This window comes from Mustela nigripes, chromosome 5, assembly GCF_022355385.1.
Source record: "Mustela nigripes isolate SB6536 chromosome 5, MUSNIG.SB6536, whole genome shotgun sequence".
In the NCBI taxonomy this organism is placed as follows: Eukaryota; Metazoa; Chordata; class Mammalia; order Carnivora; family Mustelidae; genus Mustela; species Mustela nigripes.
The window spans coordinates 81766156-81773307 of NC_081561.1; positions in this window are offsets into that span (position 1 = coordinate 81766156).

The window sequence follows — 7152 nt, forward strand, 5'->3', positions numbered from 1 at the left end:
TCTCATGAAAGAAATTGAAGAAGACACAAAAAGATGGAAGACCATTCCATGCTCTTGGATCAGAAGAATAAACATTGTTAAAATGTCTACACTGCCTAGAGCAATCTATACTTTTAATGCCATTCTGATCAAAATTCCACCAGTATTTTTCAACAAGCTGGAGCAAATAATCCTAAAATTTGTATGGAATCAGAAGAGACCCCGAGTTGCTAAGGAAATGTTGAAAAACAAAAATAAAACTGGCGGCATCACATTACCTGATTTCAAGCTTTACTACAAAGCTGTGATCACCAAGACATTGTGGTACTGGCATAAAAAAAGACACATAGACATAGACCAATGGAACAGAGTAGAGAGCCCAGATATGGACCCTCAACTCTATGGGCAAATAATCTTTGACAAAACAGGAAAAAATATACAGTGGAAAAAAGACAGTCTCTTCAATAAATGGTGCTGGGAAAACTGGACAGCTATATGTAGAAGAATGACACTCGACCATTCTCTTACCCCGTATCATTAATATTTTGATCGGGATGGCGTTTAAAGTCTAGATTGCTCTGGGCAGCATAGACACTTTAACAATGTTTATTCTTCTGATCCATGAGCTTGGAATATTTTTCCATCTCTTTGTGTCTTCTTTGATTTCTTTCATGAGTGCTCTGTAGTTTCTAGAGTATAGATCCTTTACCACTTTGGTTAGGTTTATTCCAAGGTATCTTATAGCTTTTGGTGCTGTTGTAAATGGAATTGATTCACTAGTTTCTCTTTCTACAGTTACATTGTTAGTGTATAGGAAAGCAACTGATTTCTGTGTATTGATTTTGTATCCTGCCACATTACTGAATTATTGTATGAGTTCTATTAATTTGGGGGTAGAGTCTTTTGGGTTTTCCACATAAAGCATCATGTCATCTGTGAAGAGAGTGTTTGACTTTTTCTTTGCCAACTTGAACACATTTTATTCTTGCTGTTGCTAGGACTTCTAGTATTGTGTTGAACAATAGTGGTGAGAGTGAGCATCCTTGTCATGTTCCTGATCTTAAGGAAAAGTTCTCAGGTTTTCCCCATTGAGAATGATATTCCATGTGGGTTTTTCATAGATGGATTTTATGAAATTGAGGAATGTTCCCTTTATCCCTGTACTCTGAAGAGTTTTAATCAGGAAAGATGCTGTATTTAATCAAATGCTTTTTCTGCATCAATTGAGAGGATCATGTGGTTCTTCTCTGTCCTCTTAATGTGTTCTATCACTTTGATTGATTTGGGAATGTTGAGCCACCTTTGCATTGCAAGGATAAATTCCACCTGGTCATGGTGGATAATCCTTTGAAGGTACTGTTAGATCCTATTAGCTAAGATACTGCTGAGAATTTTGCATCCATATTCACCAGAGACATTGGTCTGAAATTCTCCTTTTTGATGGAGCCTTTGCCTGGTTTGGGCATCAAGGTAATGCTGGTTTTATAGAAAGAGTTTGGAAGTTTTCCTTCTGTCTCTATTTTCTGAAACAACTTCAGAAAAATAGGTATCATTTCTTCTTTGAATGTTTGGTAGAATTCCCCAGAGAATCCATCAGGTCCTATACTCTTGTTTTGGGGAAGGTTTTTGATCCCTCCTTCAATCTTGTTACTGGTTATTGGTCTATTCAGGTTGTCAAATTCTTTCTGTTTCAGTCTTGGTAGCTTATAGGTTTCCAGGAATGCATCCATTTCTTCTAGGTTGCTTAACTTATTGGCATATAACTGTTAATAATAATTTCTGATGATTGTTTCTATTTCCTTTGTGTTAGTCATGATATATACCCTTTCATTCATAATGTTATTAATTTGGGTCTTTTCTCTCTCCTTTTGGGTAAGTTTGGTCAGTAGTTTATCGATCTTACTAATTCTTTCAAAAAACCAGCTTCTAGTTTCATCGATGTGTTCTACTGTATTGCTGGTTTTTAATTCATTGATCTCTGCTCTAATATTAATTATTTCCCTCCTTGTGCATAGGTTAGGCTTAATTTGTTGTTGATTCCCCAGTTCTTTAAGGTGTAAAGATAGTGTGTGTTAGGGATTTTTCTATTTTTTGAGTGAGGCTTGTACGACTATGTATTTCCCCTTTAGGACCACCTTTGTGGTATCCCATAGGTTTTGGACTGAAGTGTTTTCATTCTTGTTGGTTTCCATGAATTGTTTAAGTTCTTCTTTGATTTCCTGGTTGACCCAAACATTCTTGAACAGGATGGTCTTTAGTTTCTAAGTGTTTGAATTTCTTCCAAACTTTTTCTTGTGATTGAGTTCCAGTTTCAAAGCACTGTGGTCTGAGAATTTGCAGGGAATAATCTCAATCTTTTGGATAAGTTGAGCCCTGATTTGTGGACTCAATATATGGTCTATTCTGGAGAAAATTCCATGTGCGCTCAAGGAGAATGAGTATTCGTTGTTTTAGGGGGGAATGTTCTGTATATATCTATGAGGTCTATTTGGTCCAGTGTGTCATTCAAAACTCTTGTTTTTTGTTTTGTTTTTGTTGTTGTTGATTTTCTGCTTAAATGGTCTATCTGTTGCTGAGACTGGGGTGCTGAGGTATCCTACAATTAATCTGTTATTATCAATATGTCTCTTTATTTTGGTTAACAGTTGGCTTATGTAGTTGGCTGCTCCCATGTTGGAGGCATAGATATTTACAACTGTGAGAACTTCTTGTTGGATAGATCTTTTAAGAATTATATAGTGTCTTTCTGTATTTCTAACTACAGTCTTCAGCTGAAAATTCAGTTTGTCTAATATGAGAATTGCTACCCCATCTTTCTTTTGTAGTCTATTGGCATGAAGGATGGTCCTAAATCCCTTTACTTTCAGTCTGGATATATCTTTACGTTCAAAATTAGTTTCTTGTAGACAGCATATGAATGGGTCCTGTCTTTTTATCCAATCTGCAACCCTGTGCCATTTTATGGGAGAATTTAGCCCATTCACATTGAGAGTGATTATTGAAAGATATGGTTTTACTGTCTTCCTGTTGTCTGTAGAGTTCCTTGTTTCTATAGATTATCTCTGTAAATTTCTGTTCTATATCATTCTTGGGGTCTTTCTCCTTTCATAGAACACCCCCCACCTTAATATTTCTTGCAGATCCAGCTTCGTGGTCACATATTCTTTCAGTTTTTGCTGGTTTTGAAAGTTCTTTATCTCTCCATCCATTCTAAATGACAGCCTTGCAAGATAAAATATTCTTGGCTGCATGTTCTTCTCATTTAGGAAGCTGAAAATATCTTTCCAGCCCTTTCTGGCTTGCCAGGACTCTGTGGACAAGTCTGATGTTATTCTGATGTTCCTCCCTCTGTATGTAAGGAATCTCTTCCCTCTAAGCATCCTTAAGATGGTTTCCTTGGTTTTAAGATTTATGAGTTTTGCTATTACATGCCTGGGCATTAGTCTGTTCTCTTTGATCTTGGGAAGGGACCTCTCTACCTCTAGGACACGAATGCTTATTTCATTACCCAGTTTAGGGAAGTTCTCAGCTATGATTTGCTCAACTATATCTTCTGGTCCTTTCTCTCTCTCCACCTTCTCAGGGATCCCAATAATTCGGACATTGGAACATTTTATGGAGTCATTTTTTTCTCTGATTCTGTTTTATGGGTTTTAAGCTGCTTTTTTCAGGCTTCCTCCTATTCCTTCTTTCCTTCTTTTCTATCAGTTTGTCTTCTAGATCACTAATTCATTCTTCTGTCTCATTTACCCTAGCTGTTCGAGTATCTAGATTAGATTGGATATCATTGATAGCATTTTTTTAAAGATTTTTATTTATTTATTTGATAGACAGAGAGAGATCACAAGTAGGCAGAGAGGTAGGCAGAGAGAGAGGGGGGAGCAGACTCCCCGCTGAGCAGAGAGCCCGTTGTGGGGCTCCATCCCAGGACCCTGAGATCATGACTTGAGCTGAAGGCAGAGGCTTAAACCACTGAGCCACACAGGCACCCCAGATTGATAGCATTTTTAAGTTCTGCCCGATCAGGTCTCATTTCTGTCCTTAGAGAATCTATGTTGTGATTAATGGTTTTCTCCATCCTAGCTATTTTCTGCATAACTGTTACCCTGAGGTCTATTTTCAACATCTTGTTTATATCTTTATCTATTAGTTCTGTAGTGGAGATCATAGTCTGTGAATTTTTCCTGTATTTGGGGTTCCTCCTCTTAGTCATTCTGTTGAGGGGTGGTTGAGGGAATATATAGAGTCCAGATTATTGACCACAACTGAAACAAGATTCACTTGTTTAATAGGAAACTTTGAGTTGTTGGCCTCTTGATCTTCCAGTCTGTCTTCTGGGGGAGGGGTCTGTCCTGCTGTTACTCAGGCAACCCAGTTTGAGCAGAGTTGCCCAGCCTCCTATGGTGGGGATGGGCTTTGTAAAAACAGTTTTTTTTTTGGGGGGGGGGTTATTCTCTGGGTGCTTTCTCTGACGACTTCTGCTTCTCTTCTAAGAGGCAGAGCAGAAGTGACCATATCCAAACCTGTCTCAGAACAGAGAGATTGCAGTCTGATTTCCAGAGAGTCCTCCACGGCACACTGACTCCATTTTTGTCTGTGCTGCCAGAAACCGCAGCATCCTGGGTTGTGTGCCCCACAGCTGCACTCCCAGTTCTTGCTGGCTCCACAGCTCCACAGTCCTACAGCTCCAGCTTTCAGTCTGGAGAGGTTCCCTAAAGTCCTTTCCCTGCCACTACCAGTCTGCAAGTGGGTGCCCAGTTCAGCACAGGAGACTTTTACACTCCAGTGGCCAAGGATCCCAGAGACTCCCTCCTCCTTCCATTATCTTGCAATATCTGCCTGCAGAATCATGGCTCTCTGCTTCATACCTCAAAACTAACCACTGAGGATATTCTGTTTGTAGAGATCCAGACATATCTTCTTTCATCTCAGGCTAATTTCATGGGTGTGCAGACTGGCCTGGTAGATATCCAGCTCAATTCAGGGGACTGGATGAAATAGGGTTCCTTACTCCCCACCATCTTTGTCCCCTATTCTGTGTGTTTTTAATGTCCCAAGTAGTTTTCAGTTTTTCTTTTTCTTTTTCTTTTTTTTTCCAAATTAAAGACAATTTTATATCCATTGTATGGGGATTCTTGCTTCATTCTGGGAAGATAAGTTACCAAAGATAAGGAAGGTATCTTTCTGTATATTAAGAATATACAGGGGCACCTGGGTGGCTCAGTGGGTTAAATCCTCTGCCTTCGGCTCAGGTCATGATCCCAGGGTTCTGGGATCCAGCCCCGCATCGGACTCTCTGCTCAGCAGGGAGCCTGCTTCCTCCTTTCTCTCTCTGCCTGCTTCTCTACCTACTTGTGATCTCTGTCTGTCAAATAAATAAATAAATCTTTAAAAAAGAAAAAGAATATACAGATATGTGTAGGCTAAATTAAACATTGGCTGATATCCAAAGGAGGGACAATTGTCTGATCCAGAAAAGATGACTGTGTACACTTTGACTCCTGAATGTAATAAGATATTAGAGTAAGAGGGAAGTATTTATTTTTGCCTTAGAGATTTATACTAGTTTGACTAAAATACTTAGTAAGAGCAGTCAATTAAAGTGTCACAAACCAGGGTGCCTGGGTAGCTCAGTCACTTAAGTGGTTGCCTTTGGCTCAAGTCATGATCCCAGGGTCCTGGGATCGAATTCCCCATCTGGCTCCTTGCTCAGCAGGGAGTCTGCTTCTCCCTCTTCCTCTGCCTGCTGCTTTGCATGCTTGTGTTCTCTATTTCTTTCTCTGTCTCTCTGTCAAAAAAATACATAAAGTGGGGTGCCTGTGTGTCTCAGTTGGTTAAGTGACTGCCTTCTGCTCAGGTCATGATCCCAGGGTCGTGGGATCAAGTCTTGCATTGGACTCCCTGCTCATCAGGGGCTCTGTTTCTCCCTCTCCCTCTGCCTGCTGCTCTGCCTGCTTGTGCTCTCTATCAAATAAATAAGTATAATTTTACATAAATAAATAAATAAAATGTCAAAAATCTTGAAAAAATCTGTTCAGTAAACAACACTGAATAAGAAGTCTAGAGAACCAGGTTCTATTTCTGCTTTTATAATTAGCTATATATTCTAGGGCAAATCATTTAATATCTCTGGGTTCTGTTTTCTCATTTGCAACTTCCTACAAAACTGTGGGTGCAGAGGGGAAACTATTAACTGTGGGACCCTGATGAAAGGCAGACACTGCATAGGAGGCTGGATCACTTTCTTCACCAGTAAATAAGTCGGGATGACTACATTCTGAAACCAAAAAGTGTCATGAAAACCTACAGAAAAAATTATCTGTTTCAGTGAAAGTGGACTTAATGAGCAGAACTTTACAAAGGGGCTATTTAATGTTTTTAAATATGAATAGGATCTAGGAGAAAAAGAAAGAAGCATTATAAGAAACTTTACAGTGCACACAGGGCTGTCAAATTTTTCTTGCATCTCTAAGCATCAGCATAAATAGTAACAACCATCACAAACAGTATCTTTCTGTTAAAAGAAGAAAAAGAAAAAAAGAAAGAAAGAAAGGAATGTCTCAAGCTTTCCAACAAATGTCAATAGACAAACTTACACCAAGATATTTACTTTGATTTTTTAAAACCATATTTTAAAGAATTGGGAGAAAATTTAATAAATATTAATTCAAAATTTTTCTACTTTACAGTTAAACTAAAATCTACTTTACTCATTTTTTAAAATAAAGGCAAAAATAAAATAAAATAAATAAAGACAGGAACATCTGTGTGCATATGTATGTGCTCAAATGCCAAAACACACAAACATCAGTATTTCATTAAAAAGAATTACCAAATAGACTCAATAGCATCCAACACACCATATTAGCTCTCCTAATTGCACCTGGATTTAATTACTCTCTTTTTGGAAAATTATTGTTTCTATTTATTCTGTACTTGCAATCTCTTTCACCATCTCAAAGCATCTCCACCATCTCTCCTCTACTCTAAGGCTATAAGGAGGGACCAAACTATCAGCAGTCTGGCAAGGAAAAAAGGTCTAGACCACATGTGGCTGGGCCATCTTTGGGCAGGTATGCAAAATTAATATTTCAGCTGACCACTGAATGGTCACTGTTTAATTGTGATTTGTGCAATTAGCTAAGATCAAAGCAAATTTATGGGCAGTTACGC